Genomic DNA, 19290 nt, shown 5'->3' with positions numbered 1-19290 from the left:
ACTCAATGTATGAAGGGGCTGGCCCATTTTTGGCTTGGTAGGCAAGCATCAAGATTTTAAATCTGAGGTGTGCAGCTACTGGAAGCCAATGAAGGGAGCGCAGCAGCGGGGTAACACAGTTCAGCATTTAACACTATCATCCCCTCCCTGCTCACTACTAAGTTGGAGGATCTAGGACTGCATACATCCCTGTGCGACTGGATCTCCAACTTCCTAACAGACAGACCACAATCAGTACGGGTGGGCAACCGTGCCTCATCCACCCTCACCCTCAGCACTGGAGCTCCTCAGGGTTGTGTCCTAAGCCCCCTGCTCTACTCACTGTACACCTACGACTGCACAGCCACTTCCAGCTCCACCATCATTGTCAAGTTTGCTGACGACACCGTTGTCACGGGCCTGATCTCGGACAACGATGAGAGGGCCTACCTGGAGGAGATTAAACACCTGGAAAACTGGTGCCAGGAAAATAATCTCCTCCTAAACGTCAGTGAGACAAAGGAGCTGATCGTGGATTGCAGCAAGAAGCAGGAGCGGCACTACCAACCCGTGAGGATCAGTGGAACCACGGTGGAAAGAGTAGATAGTTTCAGGTACCTTGGTGTTCACATCTCGCAGGACCTGTCCTGGTCCCGCCATACCAACTCCCTGGCAAAGAAGGCTCGTCAGCGTCTTTACCACCTCAGACGCCTAAGAGACTTCAGACTGCCCTCCAAGGTACTGCGGAACTTCTACACCTGCACTATCGAGAGCATCCTCACGGGGAACATCACAGTGTGGTTTGGGAACAGCAACAAGCAGGACAGACAAACACTCCAAAGGGTAGTGCGTTCAGCAGAGCGCATCACTCATACGGAACTTCCTGACCTGCAGACCATCTACTACAAGCGGTGCCAGACCAAGGCCAGGAGGATTGTGAAGGACCCCACCCATCCCAACAATAGGCTCTTCTCTCTGTTGAGGTCAGGGAAGTGCTTTCGCTCCCTGAAGACCAAGACAGAGAGACGGAAGAGGAGCTTCTTCCCACAGGCCGTTCGGGCACTGAATCAGGGAAACTGATAAACTGTGGGGACTACCACCACCATGTAACATAACTGTAAATATGTTCAAATTCCCACCATGTAACATATAACTGTAAATGCCATGGCAAGCATATACAAAAAGAGAACTAGAGGACAGTGTGCACTCATTCTTCCAGCAAAGCCATCAGGAAAGAAACATTCCCTCACACTACACGCAGGAGTCGAAACGGCATGGGGACCCCCGCTGGATTTCAAGTGCAACGCCGTAACCTCCCGACCATCGCAGCTGTCGCACAGCTTGGGCACTTCGGGGTTAAGTCCTAGGTCTTCCTCAAGTTCAATTAAGAGTCCCCATCTGTCATTGATTCAGGGTTGTAAATGGCCTGAGATGTAAATTCAAAGATTTGGGAATCTCACAAATGGTCCACTCGCTATTTTAGCAAGCTAATGTCAATTCTAGTTGAACAGGTGCTCAAAAGCTTGTCAGAGTATTAGATTGATTCGCTACCTACAACACTAACGTGGTATCCAAGGTTTCCAAGGCGAAGATGTGGGACGGCTCAAGGTGGCTCAGCAATTTTGCATGCACACTGCTTTAAAAAAAAAATCAAAAAAATCACACCTAGCTGATGAAGGTGTCATGTAAAGCTTTCAAAGGAATGCTATTAGTACATTTGAGCAGAAATGTAAGTCAACAAATTTGAAACTTGCACATTGATAATAAATTAGTGCAGGACATCGCTTGACCTAAGTTGAATGTTGACAAGAGAGTGCAGCTCAGTACAGGAATTTGCAATAGAATAATCAAACATATTGCAAAGAGAGTCAAAGCCAAATCTGATAAAAATATTCCATATGACCTAACTCATAGTGTAGAGCAATCACGTGTTTAGCACACAGGGATAGCCAAAATGCTTTGAATATTTTGCATTTTTACAAGAATTGGAAAAGAAATACAAATGATAAGCCAGCACACCGACATTGTTAAAAGAGGAGAAAGAAGACTGGGTCAACATCACCAGAATGTGTTTAAAAACCTTTTTGTTCTAGGCGCACTGACATAAAATACTTCAAAACCTGTGGGACGTGTACATCTCAGTCTGTTTCTTTTGGCGGGCATGTAGCTGTCCTCGTTAGTATAGTGGATAGTATCTCCGCCTGTCACGCGGAAGACCGGGGTTCGATTCCCCGACGGGGAGACTTCCTACTTCAGTGCACTGCAGAGGAACTTCTGACTTGGCACCCTTTTCAGGAAGGATAAAGTTGAATCCTATGCCCACGTTTGCTCTAGATTCATCTACATAGATGAATAAAGACGCTCGCACATTGTAGATCAATCCTTTGATAAAGCACCCTAGAGAGAATTTGGTGCCCATTGGTGATGTTATCTCTAAGCAGGCGTGACAAAACCTGCATACAACCAAGGCTGAGACTTAAGAGGATGGAAAGATTTTTTCAATTTCATAAACTACATCAGATGCTTTACTGGTGTCGAATATTGTAAGACATTAAATGTGGTGACTTGACTATGACTTGAAGGGAAGTACTTGGTAACTGCATCTTGCCTTTGGATTGTACGTGTTCACTTTTGACTTGTGTCGGGACTTGAGTGTCAAGTCTTGAGATGTACTTGTTACATTTACATTTACATTTATGGCATTTAACAGGCGCTCTTATCCAGTGCGACTTACAAAGGTGCTGTGTTATTTACTCATAGAATACAGCCTAGTCATTACAGTAGGTTGGAGTCCAATATAGAAATGATCGAGATTACTGTAGAAATACAGGGATCACTGCTGTTGCCTAGAAGTACAAAATGCATGAGGTCTATCTTAAACAATGATAAGTGCAATAAACAATAAGTTCTAAAGTTTGTTAGACAGCATCAGTGTAATAAATAATACTCTACATTAAGTGCTAATTCAGTTCTGTCAATAAAGGAGCAGGGTCATTTGTCATTTAAATATTCCATGAATAGATGGGTCTTCAGTCTGTGTTTGAAGCCTGCAAGGGACTCCGCTGTCCGGACAGCAAGCGGAAGTTAATTCCACCATCTGTGAGCCAGGACAGGAAATAGTCTCAACGCTTGTCTTCCATGAGACTTGAAGCATGGCATTTCAAGCCAAGCCATACTTGAGGTTCGAAGAACGCGAGGTTACGAATCGGGCTTTGACCATTAACTCAATGTATGAAGGGGCTGGCCCATTTTTGGCTTGGTAGGCAAGCATCAAGATTTTAAATCTGAGGTGTGCAGCTACTGGAAGCCAATGAAGGGAGCGCAGCAGCGGGGTAACACAGTTCAGCATTTAACACTATCATCCCCTCCCTGCTCACTACTAAGTTGGAGGATCTAGGACTGCATACATCCCTGTGCGACTGGATCTCCAACTTCCTAACAGACAGACCACAATCAGTACGGGTGGGCAACCGTGCCTCATCCACCCTCACCCTCAGCACTGGAGCTCCTCAGGGTTGTGTCCTAAGCCCCCTGCTCTACTCACTGTACACCTACGACTGCACAGCCACTTCCAGCTCCACCATCATTGTCAAGTTTGCTGACGACACCGTTGTCACGGGCCTGATCTCGGACAACGATGAGAGGGCCTACCTGGAGGAGATTAAACACCTGGAAAACTGGTGCCAGGAAAATAATCTCCTCCTAAACGTCAGTGAGACAAAGGAGCTGATCGTGGATTGCAGCAAGAAGCAGGAGCGGCACTACCAACCCGTGAGGATCAGTGGAACCACGGTGGAAAGAGTAGATAGTTTCAGGTACCTTGGTGTTCACATCTCGCAGGACCTGTCCTGGTCCCGCCATACCAACTCCCTGGCAAAGAAGGCTCGTCAGCGTCTTTACCACCTCAGACGCCTAAGAGACTTCAGACTGCCCTCCAAGGTACTGCGGAACTTCTACACCTGCACTATCGAGAGCATCCTCACGGGGAACATCACAGTGTGGTTTGGGAACAGCAACAAGCAGGACAGACAAACACTCCAAAGGGTAGTGCGTTCAGCAGAGCGCATCACTCATACGGAACTTCCTGACCTGCAGACCATCTACTACAAGCGGTGCCAGACCAAGGCCAGGAGGATTGTGAAGGACCCCACCCATCCCAACAATAGGCTCTTCTCTCTGTTGAGGTCAGGGAAGTGCTTTCGCTCCCTGAAGACCAAGACAGAGAGACGGAAGAGGAGCTTCTTCCCACAGGCCGTTCGGGCACTGAATCAGGGAAACTGATAAACTGTGGGGACTACCACCACCATGTAACATAACTGTAAATATGTTCAAATTCCCACCATGTAACATATAACTGTAAATGCCATGGCAAGCATATACAAAAAGAGAACTAGAGGACAGTGTGCACTCATTCTTCCAGCAAAGCCATCAGGAAAGAAACATTCCCTCACACTACACGCAGGAGTCGAAACGGCATGGGGACCCCCGCTGGATTTCAAGTGCAACGCCGTAACCTCCCGACCATCGCAGCTGTCGCACAGCTTGGGCACTTCGGGGTTAAGTCCTAGGTCTTCCTCAAGTTCAATTAAGAGTCCCCATCTGTCATTGATTCAGGGTTGTAAATGGCCTGAGATGTAAATTCAAAGATTTGGGAATCTCACAAATGGTCCACTCGCTATTTTAGCAAGCTAATGTCAATTCTAGTTGAACAGGTGCTCAAAAGCTTGTCAGAGTATTAGATTGATTCGCTACCTACAACACTAACGTGGTATCCAAGGTTTCCAAGGCGAAGATGTGGGACGGCTCAAGGTGGCTCAGCAATTTTGCATGCACACTGCTTTAAAAAAAAAATCAAAAAAATCACACCTAGCTGATGAAGGTGTCATGTAAAGCTTTCAAAGGAATGCTATTAGTACATTTGAGCAGAAATGTAAGTCAACAAATTTGAAACTTGCACATTGATAATAAATTAGTGCAGGACATCGCTTGACCTAAGTTGAATGTTGACAAGAGAGTGCAGCTCAGTACAGGAATTTGCAATAGAATAATCAAACATATTGCAAAGAGAGTCAAAGCCAAATCTGATAAAAATATTCCATATGACCTAACTCATAGTGTAGAGCAATCACGTGTTTAGCACACAGGGATAGCCAAAATGCTTTGAATATTTTGCATTTTTACAAGAATTGGAAAAGAAATACAAATGATAAGCCAGCACACCGACATTGTTAAAAGAGGAGAAAGAAGACTGGGTCAACATCACCAGAATGTGTTTAAAAACCTTTTTGTTCTAGGCGCACTGACATAAAATACTTCAAAACCTGTGGGACGTGTACATCTCAGTCTGTTTCTTTTGGGGTGCATGTAGCTGTCCTCGTTAGTATAGTGGATAGTGTCTCCGCCTGTCACGCGGAAGACCGGGGTTCTATTCCCCGACGGGGAGAGTTCCTACTTCAGTGCACTGCAGAGGAACTTCTGACTTGGCACCCTTTTCAGGAAGGATAAAGTTGAATCCTATGCCCACGTTTGCTCTAGATTCATCTACATAGATGAATAAAGACGCTCGCACATTGTAGATCAATCCTTTGATAAAGCACCCTAGGGAGAATTTGGTGCCCATTGGTGATGTTATCTCTAAGCAGGCGTGACAAAACCTGCATACAACCAAGGCTGAGACTTAAGAGGATGGAAAGATTTTTTCAATTTCATAAACTACATCAGATGCTTTACTGGTGTCGAATATTGTAAGACATTAAATGTGGTGACTTGACTATGACTTGAAGGGAAGTACTTGGTAACTGCATCTTGCCTTTGGATTGTACGTGTTCACTTTTGACTTGTGTCGGGACTTGAGTGTCAAGTCTTGAGATGTACTTGTTACATTTACATTTACATTTATGGCATTTAACAGGCGCTCTTATCCAGTGCGACTTACAAAGGTGCTGTGTTATTTACTCATAGAATACAGCCTAGTCATTACAGTAGGTTGGAGTCCAATATAGAAATGATCGAGATTACTGTAGAAATACAGGGATCACTGCTGTTGCCTAGAAGTACAAAATGCATGAGGTCTATCTTAAACAATGATAAGTGCAATAAACAATAAGTTCTAAAGTTTGTTAGACAGCATCAGTGTAATAAATAATACTCTACATTAAGTGCTAATTCAGTTCTGTCAATAAAGGAGCAGGGTCATTTGTCATTTAAATATTCCATGAATAGATGGGTCTTCAGTCTGTGTTTGAAGCCTGCAAGGGACTCCGCTGTCCGGACAGCAAGCGGAAGTTAATTCCACCATCTGTGAGCCAGGACAGGAAATAGTCTCAACGCTTGTCTTCCATGAGACTTGAAGCATGGCATTTCAAGCCAAGCCATACTTGAGGTTCGAAGAACGCGAGGTTACGAATCGGGCTTTGACCATTAACTCAATGTATGAAGGGGCTGGCCCATTTTTGGCTTGGTAGGCAAGCATCAAGATTTTAAATCTGAGGTGTGCAGCTACTGGAAGCCAATGAAGGGAGCGCAGCAGCGGGGTAACACAGTTCAGCATTTAACACTATCATCCCCTCCCTGCTCACTACTAAGTTGGAGGATCTAGGACTGCATACATCCCTGTGCGACTGGATCTCCAACTTCCTAACAGACAGACCACAATCAGTACGGGTGGGCAACCGTGCCTCATCCACCCTCACCCTCAGCACTGGAGCTCCTCAGGGTTGTGTCCTAAGCCCCCTGCTCTACTCACTGTACACCTACGACTGCACAGCCACTTCCAGCTCCACCATCATTGTCAAGTTTGCTGACGACACCGTTGTCACGGGCCTGATCTCGGACAACGATGAGAGGGCCTACCTGGAGGAGATTAAACACCTGGAAAACTGGTGCCAGGAAAATAATCTCCTCCTAAACGTCAGTGAGACAAAGGAGCTGATCGTGGATTGCAGCAAGAAGCAGGAGCGGCACTACCAACCCGTGAGGATCAGTGGAACCACGGTGGAAAGAGTAGATAGTTTCAGGTACCTTGGTGTTCACATCTCGCAGGACCTGTCCTGGTCCCGCCATACCAACTCCCTGGCAAAGAAGGCTCGTCAGCGTCTTTACCACCTCAGACGCCTAAGAGACTTCAGACTGCCCTCCAAGGTACTGCGGAACTTCTACACCTGCACTATCGAGAGCATCCTCACGGGGAACATCACAGTGTGGTTTGGGAACAGCAACAAGCAGGACAGACAAACACTCCAAAGGGTAGTGCGTTCAGCAGAGCGCATCACTCATACGGAACTTCCTGACCTGCAGACCATCTACTACAAGCGGTGCCAGACCAAGGCCAGGAGGATTGTGAAGGACCCCACCCATCCCAACAATAGGCTCTTCTCTCTGTTGAGGTCAGGGAAGTGCTTTCGCTCCCTGAAGACCAAGACAGAGAGACGGAAGAGGAGCTTCTTCCCACAGGCCGTTCGGGCACTGAATCAGGGAAACTGATAAACTGTGGGGACTACCACCACCATGTAACATAACTGTAAATATGTTCAAATTCCCACCATGTAACATATAACTGTAAATGCCATGGCAAGCATATACAAAAAGAGAACTAGAGGACAGTGTGCACTCATTCTTCCAGCAAAGCCATCAGGAAAGAAACATTCCCTCACACTACACGCAGGAGTCGAAACGGCATGGGGACCCCCGCTGGATTTCAAGTGCAACGCCGTAACCTCCCGACCATCGCAGCTGTCGCACAGCTTGGGCACTTCGGGGTTAAGTCCTAGGTCTTCCTCAAGTTCAATTAAGAGTCCCCATCTGTCATTGATTCAGGGTTGTAAATGGCCTGAGATGTAAATTCAAAGATTTGGGAATCTCACAAATGGTCCACTCGCTATTTTAGCAAGCTAATGTCAATTCTAGTTGAACAGGTGCTCAAAAGCTTGTCAGAGTATTAGATTGATTCGCTACCTACAACACTAACGTGGTATCCAAGGTTTCCAAGGCGAAGATGTGGGACGGCTCAAGGTGGCTCAGCAATTTTGCATGCACACTGCTTTAAAAAAAAAATCAAAAAAATCACACCTAGCTGATGAAGGTGTCATGTAAAGCTTTCAAAGGAATGCTATTAGTACATTTGAGCAGAAATGTAAGTCAACAAATTTGAAACTTGCACATTGATAATAAATTAGTGCAGGACATCGCTTGACCTAAGTTGAATGTTGACAAGAGAGTGCAGCTCAGTACAGGAATTTGCAATAGAATAATCAAACATATTGCAAAGAGAGTCAAAGCCAAATCTGATAAAAATATTCCATATGACCTAACTCATAGTGTAGAGCAATCACGTGTTTAGCACACAGGGATAGCCAAAATGCTTTGAATATTTTGCATTTTTACAAGAATTGGAAAAGAAATACAAATGATAAGCCAGCACACCGACATTGTTAAAAGAGGAGAAAGAAGACTGGGTCAACATCACCAGAATGTGTTTAAAAACCTTTTTGTTCTAGGCGCACTGACATAAAATACTTCAAAACCTGTGGGACGTGTACATCTCAGTCTGTTTCTTTTGGCGGGCGTGTAGCTGTCCTCGTTAGTATAGTGGATAGTATCTCCGCCTGTCACGCGGAAGACCGGGGTTCGATTCCCCGACGGGGAGAGTTCCTACTTCAGTGCACTGCAGAGGAACTTCTGACTTGGCACCCTTTTCAGGAAGGATAAAGTTGAATCCTATGCCCACGTTTGCTCTAGATTCATCTACATAGATGAATAAAGACGCTCGCACATTGTAGATCAATCCTTTGATAAAGCACCCTAGAGAGAATTTGGTGCCCATTGGTGATGTTATCTCTAAGCAGGCGTGACAAAACCTGCATACAACCAAGGCTGAGACTTAAGAGGATGGAAAGATTTTTTCAATTTCATAAACTACATCAGATGCTTTACTGGTGTCGAATATTGTAAGACATTAAATGTGGTGACTTGACTATGACTTGAAGGGAAGTACTTGGTAACTGCATCTTGCCTTTGGATTGTACGTGTTCACTTTTGACTTGTGTCGGGACTTGAGTGTCAAGTCTTGAGATGTACTTGTTACATTTACATTTACATTTATGGCATTTAACAGGCGCTCTTATCCAGTGCGACTTACAAAGGTGCTGTGTTATTTACTCATAGAATACAGCCTAGTCATTACAGTAGGTTGGAGTCCAATATAGAAATGATCGAGATTACTGTAGAAATACAGGGATCACTGCTGTTGCCTAGAAGTACAAAATGCATGAGGTCTATCTTAAACAATGATAAGTGCAATAAACAATAAGTTCTAAAGTTTGTTAGACAGCATCAGTGTAATAAATAATACTCTACATTAAGTGCTAATTCAGTTCTGTCAATAAAGGAGCAGGGTCATTTGTCATTTAAATATTCCATGAATAGATGGGTCTTCAGTCTGTGTTTGAAGCCTGCAAGGGACTCCGCTGTCCGGACAGCAAGCGGAAGTTAATTCCACCATCTGTGAGCCAGGACAGGAAATAGTCTCAACGCTTGTCTTCCATGAGACTTGAAGCATGGCATTTCAAGCCAAGCCATACTTGAGGTTCGAAGAACGCGAGGTTACGAATCGGGCTTTGACCATTAACTCAATGTATGAAGGGGCTGGCCCATTTTTGGCTTGGTAGGCAAGCATCAAGATTTTAAATCTGAGGTGTGCAGCTACTGGAAGCCAATGAAGGGAGCGCAGCAGCGGGGTAACACAGTTCAGCATTTAACACTATCATCCCCTCCCTGCTCACTACTAAGTTGGAGGATCTAGGACTGCATACATCCCTGTGCGACTGGATCTCCAACTTCCTAACAGACAGACCACAATCAGTACGGGTGGGCAACCGTGCCTCATCCACCCTCACCCTCAGCACTGGAGCTCCTCAGGGTTGTGTCCTAAGCCCCCTGCTCTACTCACTGTACACCTACGACTGCACAGCCACTTCCAGCTCCACCATCATTGTCAAGTTTGCTGACGACACCGTTGTCACGGGCCTGATCTCGGACAACGATGAGAGGGCCTACCTGGAGGAGATTAAACACCTGGAAAACTGGTGCCAGGAAAATAATCTCCTCCTAAACGTCAGTGAGACAAAGGAGCTGATCGTGGATTGCAGCAAGAAGCAGGAGCGGCACTACCAACCCGTGAGGATCAGTGGCACCACGGTGGAAAGAGTAGATAGTTTCAGGTACCTTGGTGTTCACATCTCGCAGGACCTGTCCTGGTCCCGCCATACCAACTCCCTGGCAAAGAAGGCTCGTCAGCGTCTTTACCACCTCAGACGCCTAAGAGACTTCAGACTGCCCTCCAAGGTACTGCGGAACTTCTACACCTGCACTATCGAGAGCATCCTCACGGGGAACATCACAGTGTGGTTTGGGAACAGCAACAAGCAGGACAGACAAACACTCCAAAGGGTAGTGCGTTCAGCAGAGCGCATCACTCATACGGAACTTCCTGACCTGCAGACCATCTACTACAAGCGGTGCCAGACCAAGGCCAGGAGGATTGTGAAGGACCCCACCCATCCCAACAATAGGCTCTTCTCTCTGTTGAGGTCAGGGAAGTGCTTTCGCTCCCTGAAGACCAAGACAGAGAGACGGAAGAGGAGCTTCTTCCCACAGGCCGTTCGGGCACTGAATCAGGGAAACTGATAAACTGTGGGGACTACCACCACCATGTAACATAACTGTAAATATGTTCAAATTCCCACCATGTAACATATAACTGTAAATGCCATGGCAAGCATATACAAAAAGAGAACTAGAGGACAGTGTGCACTCATTCTTCCAGCAAAGCCATCAGGAAAGAAACATTCCCTCACACTACACGCAGGAGTCGAAACGGCATGGGGACCCCCGCTGGATTTCAAGTGCAACGCCGTAACCTCCCGACCATCGCAGCTGTCGCACAGCTTGGGCACTTCGGGGTTAAGTCCTAGGTCTTCCTCAAGTTCAATTAAGAGTCCCCATCTGTCATTGATTCAGGGTTGTAAATGGCCTGAGATGTAAATTCAAAGATTTGGGAATCTCACAAATGGTCCACTCGCTATTTTAGCAAGCTAATGTCAATTCTAGTTGAACAGGTGCTCAAAAGCTTGTCAGAGTATTAGATTGATTCGCTACCTACAACACTAACGTGGTATCCAAGGTTTCCAAGGCGAAGATGTGGGACGGCTCAAGGTGGCTCAGCAATTTTGCATGCACACTGCTTTAAAAAAAAAATCAAAAAAATCACACCTAGCTGATGAAGGTGTCATGTAAAGCTTTCAAAGGAATGCTATTAGTACATTTGAGCAGAAATGTAAGTCAACAAATTTGAAACTTGCACATTGATAATAAATTAGTGCAGGACATCGCTTGACCTAAGTTGAATGTTGACAAGAGAGTGCAGCTCAGTACAGGAATTTGCAATAGAATAATCAAACATATTGCAAAGAGAGTCAAAGCCAAATCTGATAAAAATATTCCATATGACCTAACTCATAGTGTAGAGCAATCACGTGTTTAGCACACAGGGATAGCCAAAATGCTTTGAATATTTTGCATTTTTACAAGAATTGGAAAAGAAATACAAATGATAAGCCAGCACACCGACATTGTTAAAAGAGGAGAAAGAAGACTGGGTCAACATCACCAGAATGTGTTTAAAAACCTTTTTGTTCTAGGCGCACTGACATAAAATACTTCAAAACCTGTGGGACGTGTACATCTCAGTCTGTTTCTTTTGGCGGGCGTGTAGCTGTCCTCGTTAGTATAGTGGATAGTATCTCCGCCTGTCACGCGGAAGACCGGGGTTCGATTCCCCGACGGGGAGAGTTCCTACTTCAGTGCACTGCAGAGGAACTTCTGACTTGGCACCCTTTTCAGGAAGGATAAAGTTGAATCCTATGCCCACGTTTGCTCTAGATTCATCTACATAGATGAATAAAGACGCTCGCACATTGTAGATCAATCCTTTGATAAAGCACCCTAGAGAGAATTTGGTGCCCATTGGTGATGTTATCTCTAAGCAGGCGTGACAAAACCTGCATACAACCAAGGCTGAGACTTAAGAGGATGGAAAGATTTTTTCAATTTCATAAACTACATCAGATGCTTTACTGGTGTCGAATATTGTAAGACATTAAATGTGGTGACTTGACTATGACTTGAAGGGAAGTACTTGGTAACTGCATCTTGCCTTTGGATTGTACGTGTTCACTTTTGACTTGTGTCGGGACTTGAGTGTCAAGTCTTGAGATGTACTTGTTACATTTACATTTACATTTATGGCATTTAACAGGCGCTCTTATCCAGTGCGACTTACAAAGGTGCTGTGTTATTTACTCATAGAATACAGCCTAGTCATTACAGTAGGTTGGAGTCCAATATAGAAATGATCGAGATTACTGTAGAAATACAGGGATCACTGCTGTTGCCTAGAAGTACAAAATGCATGAGGTCTATCTTAAACAATGATAAGTGCAATAAACAATAAGTTCTAAAGTTTGTTAGACAGCATCAGTGTAATAAATAATACTCTACATTAAGTGCTAATTCAGTTCTGTCAATAAAGGAGCAGGGTCATTTGTCATTTAAATATTCCATGAATAGATGGGTCTTCAGTCTGTGTTTGAAGCCTGCAAGGGACTCCGCTGTCCGGACAGCAAGCGGAAGTTAATTCCACCATCTGTGAGCCAGGACAGGAAATAGTCTCAACGCTTGTCTTCCATGAGACTTGAAGCATGGCATTTCAAGCCAAGCCATACTTGAGGTTCGAAGAACGCGAGGTTACGAATCGGGCTTTGACCATTAACTCAATGTATGAAGGGGCTGGCCCATTTTTGGCTTGGTAGGCAAGCATCAAGATTTTAAATCTGAGGTGTGCAGCTACTGGAAGCCAATGAAGGGAGCGCAGCAGCGGGGTAACACAGTTCAGCATTTAACACTATCATCCCCTCCCTGCTCACTACTAAGTTGGAGGATCTAGGACTGCATACATCCCTGTGCGACTGGATCTCCAACTTCCTAACAGACAGACCACAATCAGTACGGGTGGGCAACCGTGCCTCATCCACCCTCACCCTCAGCACTGGAGCTCCTCAGGGTTGTGTCCTAAGCCCCCTGCTCTACTCACTGTACACCTACGACTGCACAGCCACTTCCAGCTCCACCATCATTGTCAAGTTTGCTGACGACACCGTTGTCACGGGCCTGATCTCGGACAACGATGAGAGGGCCTACCTGGAGGAGATTAAACACCTGGAAAACTGGTGCCAGGAAAATAATCTCCTCCTAAACGTCAGTGAGACAAAGGAGCTGATCGTGGATTGCAGCAAGAAGCAGGAGCGGCACTACCAACCCGTGAGGATCAGTGGAACCACGGTGGAAAGAGTAGATAGTTTCAGGTACCTTGGTGTTCACATCTCGCAGGACCTGTCCTGGTCCCGCCATACCAACTCCCTGGCAAAGAAGGCTCGTCAGCGTCTTTACCACCTCAGACGCCTAAGAGACTTCAGACTGCCCTCCAAGGTACTGCGGAACTTCTACACCTGCACTATCGAGAGCATCCTCACGGGGAACATCACAGTGTGGTTTGGGAACAGCAACAAGCAGGACAGACAAACACTCCAAAGGGTAGTGCGTTCAGCAGAGCGCATCACTCATACGGAACTTCCTGACCTGCAGACCATCTACTACAAGCGGTGCCAGACCAAGGCCAGGAGGATTGTGAAGGACCCCACCCATCCCAACAATAGGCTCTTCTCTCTGTTGAGGTCAGGGAAGTGCTTTCGCTCCCTGAAGACCAAGACAGAGAGACGGAAGAGGAGCTTCTTCCCACAGGCCGTTCGGGCACTGAATCAGGGAAACTGATAAACTGTGGGGACTACCACCACCATGTAACATAACTGTAAATATGTTCAAATTCCCACCATGTAACATATAACTGTAAATGCCATGGCAAGCATATACAAAAAGAGAACTAGAGGACAGTGTGCACTCATTCTTCCAGCAAAGCCATCAGGAAAGAAACATTCCCTCACACTACACGCAGGAGTCGAAACGGCATGGGGACCCCCGCTGGATTTCAAGTGCAACGCCGTAACCTCCCGACCATCGCAGCTGTCGCACAGCTTGGGCACTTCGGGGTTAAGTCCTAGGTCTTCCTCAAGTTCAATTAAGAGTCCCCATCTGTCATTGATTCAGGGTTGTAAATGGCCTGAGATGTAAATTCAAAGATTTGGGAATCTCACAAATGGTCCACTCGCTATTTTAGCAAGCTAATGTCAATTCTAGTTGAACAGGTGCTCAAAAGCTTGTCAGAGTATTAGATTGATTCGCTACCTACAACACTAACGTGGTATCCAAGGTTTCCAAGGCGAAGATGTGGGACGGCTCAAGGTGGCTCAGCAATTTTGCATGCACACTGCTTTAAAAAAAAAATCAAAAAAATCACACCTAGCTGATGAAGGTGTCATGTAAAGCTTTCAAAGGAATGCTATTAGTACATTTGAGCAGAAATGTAAGTCAACAAATTTGAAACTTGCACATTGATAATAAATTAGTGCAGGACATCGCTTGACCTAAGTTGAATGTTGACAAGAGAGTGCAGCTCAGTACAGGAATTTGCAATAGAATAATCAAACATATTGCAAAGAGAGTCAAAGCCAAATCTGATAAAAATATTCCATATGACCTAACTCATAGTGTAGAGCAATCACGTGTTTAGCACACAGGGATAGCCAAAATGCTTTGAATATTTTGCATTTTTACAAGAATTGGAAAAGAAATACAAATGATAAGCCAGCACACCGACATTGTTAAAAGAGGAGAAAGAAGACTGGGTCAACATCACCAGAATGTGTTTAAAAACCTTTTTGTTCTAGGCGCACTGACATAAAATACTTCAAAACCTGTGGGACGTGTACATCTCAGTCTGTTTCTTTTGGCGTGCGTGTAGCTGTCCTCGTTAGTATAGTGGATAGTATCTCCGCCTGTCACGCGGAAGACCGGGGTTCGATTCCCCGACGGGGAGAGTTCCTACTTCAGTGCACTGCAGAGGAACTTCTGACTTGGCACCCTTTTCAGGAAGGATAAAGTTGAATCCTATGCCCACGTTTGCTCTAGATTCATCTACATAGATGAATAAAGACGCTCGCACATTGTAGATCAATCCTTTGATAAAGCACCCTAGAGAGAATTTGGTGCCCATTGGTGATGTTATCTCTAAGCAGGCGTGACAAAACCTGCATACAACCAAGGCTGAGACTTAAGAGGATGGAAAGATTTTTTCAATTTCATAAACTACATCAGATGCTTTACTGGTGTCGAATATTGTAAGACATTAAATGTGGTGACTTGACTATGACTTGAAGGGAAGTACTTGGTAACTGCATCTTGCCTTTGGATTGTACGTGTTCACTTTTGACTTGTGTCGGGACTTGAGTGTCAAGTCTTGAGATGTACTTGTTACATTTACATTTACATTTATGGCATTTAACAGGCGCTCTTATCCAGTGCGACTTACAAAGGTGCTGTGTTATTTACTCATAGAATACAGCCTAGTCATTACAGTAGGTTGGAGTCCAATATAGAAATGATCGAGATTACTGTAGAAATACAGGGATCACTGCTGTTGCCTAGAAGTACAAAATGCATGAGGTCTATCTTAAACAATGATAAGTGCAATAAACAATAAGTTCTAAAGTTTGTTAGACAGCATCAGTGTAATAAATAATACTCTACATTAAGTGCTAATTCAGTTCTGTCAATAAAGGAGCAGGGTCATTTGTCATTTAAATATTCCATGAATAGATGGGTCTTCAGTCTGTGTTTGAAGCCTGCAAGGGACTCCGCTGTCCGGACAGCAAGCGGAAGTTAATTCCACCATCTGTGAGCCAGGACAGGAAATAGTCTCAACGCTTGTCTTCCATGAGACTTGAAGCATGGCATTTCAAGCCAAGCCATACTTGAGGTTCGAAGAACGCGAGGTTACGAATCGGGCTTTGACCATTAACTCAATGTATGAAGGGGCTGGCCCATTTTTGGCTTGGTAGGCAAGCATCAAGATTTTAAATCTGAGGTGTGCAGCTACTGGAAGCCAATGAAGGGAGCGCAGCAGCGGGGTAACACAGTTCAGCATTTAACACTATCATCCCCTCCCTGCTCACTACTAAGTTGGAGGATCTAGGACTGCATACATCCCTGTGCGACTGGATCTCCAACTTCCTAACAGACAGACCACAATCAGTACGGGTGGGCAACCGTGCCTCATCCACCCTCACCCTCAGCACTGGAGCTCCTCAGGGTTGTGTCCTAAGCCCCCTGCTCTACTCACTGTACACCTACGACTGCACAGCCACTTCCAGCTCCACCATCATTGTCAAGTTTGCTGACGACACCGTTGTCACGGGCCTGATCTCGGACAACGATGAGAGGGCCTACCTGGAGGAGATTAAACACCTGGAAAACTGGTGCCAGGAAAATAATCTCCTCCTAAACGTCAGTGACACAAAGGAGCTGATCGTGGATTGCAGCAAGAAGCAGGAGCGGCACTACCAACCCGTGAGGATCAGTGGAACCACGGTGGAAAGAGTAGATAGTTTCAGGTACCTTGGTGTTCACATCTCGCAGGACCTGTCCTGGTCCCGCCATACCAACTCCCTGGCAAAGAAGGCTCGTCAGCGTCTTTACCACCTCAGACGCCTAAGAGACTTCAGACTGCCCTCCAAGGTACTGCGGAACTTCTACACCTGCACTATCGAGAGCATCCTCACGGGGAACATCACAGTGTGGTTTGGGAACAGCAACAAGCAGGACAGACAAACACTCCAAAGGGTAGTGCGTTCAGCAGAGCGCATCACTCATACGGAACTTCCTGACCTGCAGACCATCTACTACAAGCGGTGCCAGACCAAGGCCAGGAGGATTGTGAAGGACCCCACCCATCCCAACAATAGGCTCTTCTCTCTGTTGAGGTCAGGGAAGTGCTTTCGCTCCCTGAAGACCAAGACAGAGAGACGGAAGAGGAGCTTCTTCCCACAGGCCGTTCGGGCACTGAATCAGGGAAACTGATAAACTGTGGGGACTACCACCACCATGTAACATAACTGTAAATATGTTCAAATTCCCACCATGTAACATATAACTGTAAATGCCATGGCAAGCATATACAAAAAGAGAACTAGAGGACAGTGTGCACTCATTCTTCCAGCAAAGCCATCAGGAAAGAAACATTCCCTCACACTACACGCAGGAGTCGAAACGGCATGGGGACCCCCGCTGGATTTCAAGTGCAACGCCGTAACCTCCCGACCATCGCAGCTGTCGCACAGCTTGGGCACTTCGGGGTTAAGTCCTAGGTCTTCCTCAAGTTCAATTAAGAGTCCCCATCTGTCATTGATTCAGGGTTGTAAATGGCCTGAGATGTAAATTCAAAGATTTGGGAATCTCACAAATGGTCCACTCGCTATTTTAGCAAGCTAATGTCAATTCTAGTTGAACAGGTGCTCAAAAGCTTGTCAGAGTATTAGATTGATTCGCTACCTACAACACTAACGTGGTATCCAAGGTTTCCAAGGCGAAGATGTGGGACGGCTCAAGGTGGCTCAGCAATTTTGCATGCACACTGCTTTAAAAAAAAAATCAAAAAAATCACACCTAGCTGATGAAGGTGTCATGTAAAGCTTTCAAAGGAATGCTATTAGTACATTTGAGCAGAAATGTAAGTCAACAAATTTGAAACTTGCACATTGATAATAAATTAGTGCAGGACATCGCTTGACCTAAGTTGAATGTTGACAAGAGAGTGCAGCTCAGTACAGGAATTTGCAATAGAATAATCAAACATATTGCAAAGAGAGTCAAAGCCAAATCTGATAAAAATATTCCATATGACCTAACTCATAGTGTAGAGCAATCACGTGTTTAGCACACAGGGATAGCCAAAATGCTTTGAATATTTTGCATTTTTACAAGAATTGGAAAAGAAATACAAATGATAAGCCAGCACACCGACATTGTTAAAAGAGGAGAAAGAAGACTGGGTCAACATCACCAGAATGTGTTTAAAAACCTTTTTGTTCTAGGCGCACTGACATAAAATACTTCAAAACCTGTGGGACGTGTACATCTCAGTCTGTTTCTTTTGGCGTGCATGTAGCTGTCCTCGTTAGTATAGTGGATAGTATCTCCGCCTGTCACGCGGAAGACCCGGGTTCGATTCCCCGACGGGGAGAGTTCCTACTTCAGTGCACTGCAGAGGAACTTCTGACTTGGCACCCTTTTCAGGAAGGATAAAGTTGAATCCTATGCCCACGTTTGCTCTAGATTCATCTACATAGATGAATAAAGACACTCGCACATTGTAGATCAATCCTTTGATAAAGCACCCTAGAGAGAATTTGGTGCCCATTGGTGATGTTATCTCTAAGCAGGCGTGACAAAACCTGCATACAACCAAGGCTGAGACTTAAGAGGATGGAAAGATTTTTTCAATTTCATAAACTACATCAGATGCTTTACTGGTGTCGCATATTGTAAGACATTAAATGTGGTGACTTGACTATGACTTGAAGGGAAGTACTTGGTAACTGCATCTTGCCTTTGGATTGTACGTGTTCACTTTTGACTTGTGTCGGGACTTGAGTGTCAAGTCTTGAGATGTACTTGTTACATTTACATTTACATTTATGGCATTTAACAGGCGCTCTTATCCAGTGCGACTTACAAAGGTGCTGTGTTATTTACTCATAGAATACAGCCTAGTCATTATAGTAGGTTGGAGTCCAATATAGAAATGATCGAGATTACTGTAGAAATACAGGGATCACTGCTGTTGCCTAGAAGTACAAAATGCATGAGGTCTATCTTAAACAATGATAAGTGCAATAAACAATAAGTTCTAAAGTTTGTTAGACAGCATCAGTGTAATAAATAATACTCTACATTAAGTGCTAATTTAGTTCTGTCAATAAAGGAGCAGGGTCATTTGTCATTTAAATATTCCATGAATAGATGGGTCTTCAGTCTGTGTTTGAAGCCTGCAAGGGACTCCGCTGTCCGGACAGCAAGCGGAAGTTAATTCCACCATCTGTGAGCCAGGACAGGAAATAGTCTCAACGCTTGTCTTCCATGAGACTTGAAGCATGGCATTTCAAGCCAAGCCATACTTGAGGTTCGAAGAACGCGAGGTTACGAATCGGGCTTTGACCATTAACTCAATGTATGAAGGGGCTGGCCCATTTTTGGCTTGGTAGGCAAGCATCAAGATTTTAAATCTGAGGTGTGCAGCTACTGGAA

General features: G+C 45.1%; 4 non-coding genes across 4 annotated transcripts; all 4 read left to right on the top strand.

The window, feature by feature from the left end:
* The first annotated feature begins 2149 nt into the window (after positions 1 to 2149).
* Positions 2150 to 2221, top strand: trnad-guc (transfer RNA aspartic acid (anticodon GUC)). The gene has a single exon. It is a non-coding gene; the product is annotated as a tRNA-Asp (tRNA).
* Positions 2222 to 8551: 6330 nt separating this feature from the next.
* On the top strand, positions 8552 to 8623 carry trnad-guc (transfer RNA aspartic acid (anticodon GUC)). The gene has a single exon. It is a non-coding gene; the product is annotated as a tRNA-Asp (tRNA).
* A 3129-nt stretch (positions 8624 to 11752) lies between these two features.
* On the top strand, positions 11753 to 11824 carry trnad-guc (transfer RNA aspartic acid (anticodon GUC)). Its single transcript has one exon. It is a non-coding gene; the product is annotated as a tRNA-Asp (tRNA).
* A 3129-nt stretch (positions 11825 to 14953) lies between these two features.
* On the top strand, positions 14954 to 15025 carry trnad-guc (transfer RNA aspartic acid (anticodon GUC)). The gene has a single exon. It is a non-coding gene; the product is annotated as a tRNA-Asp (tRNA).
* The last annotated feature ends 4265 nt before the right edge of the window (positions 15026 to 19290 follow it).

Source organism: Electrophorus electricus, chromosome 10 (genome assembly GCF_041902795.1).
Source record: "Electrophorus electricus isolate QZ-2024a chromosome 10, ASM4190279v1, whole genome shotgun sequence".
In the NCBI taxonomy this organism is placed as follows: domain Eukaryota; kingdom Metazoa; phylum Chordata; class Actinopteri; order Gymnotiformes; family Gymnotidae; genus Electrophorus; species Electrophorus electricus.
This window is presented reverse-complemented; position numbering and strand designations above follow the sequence as displayed.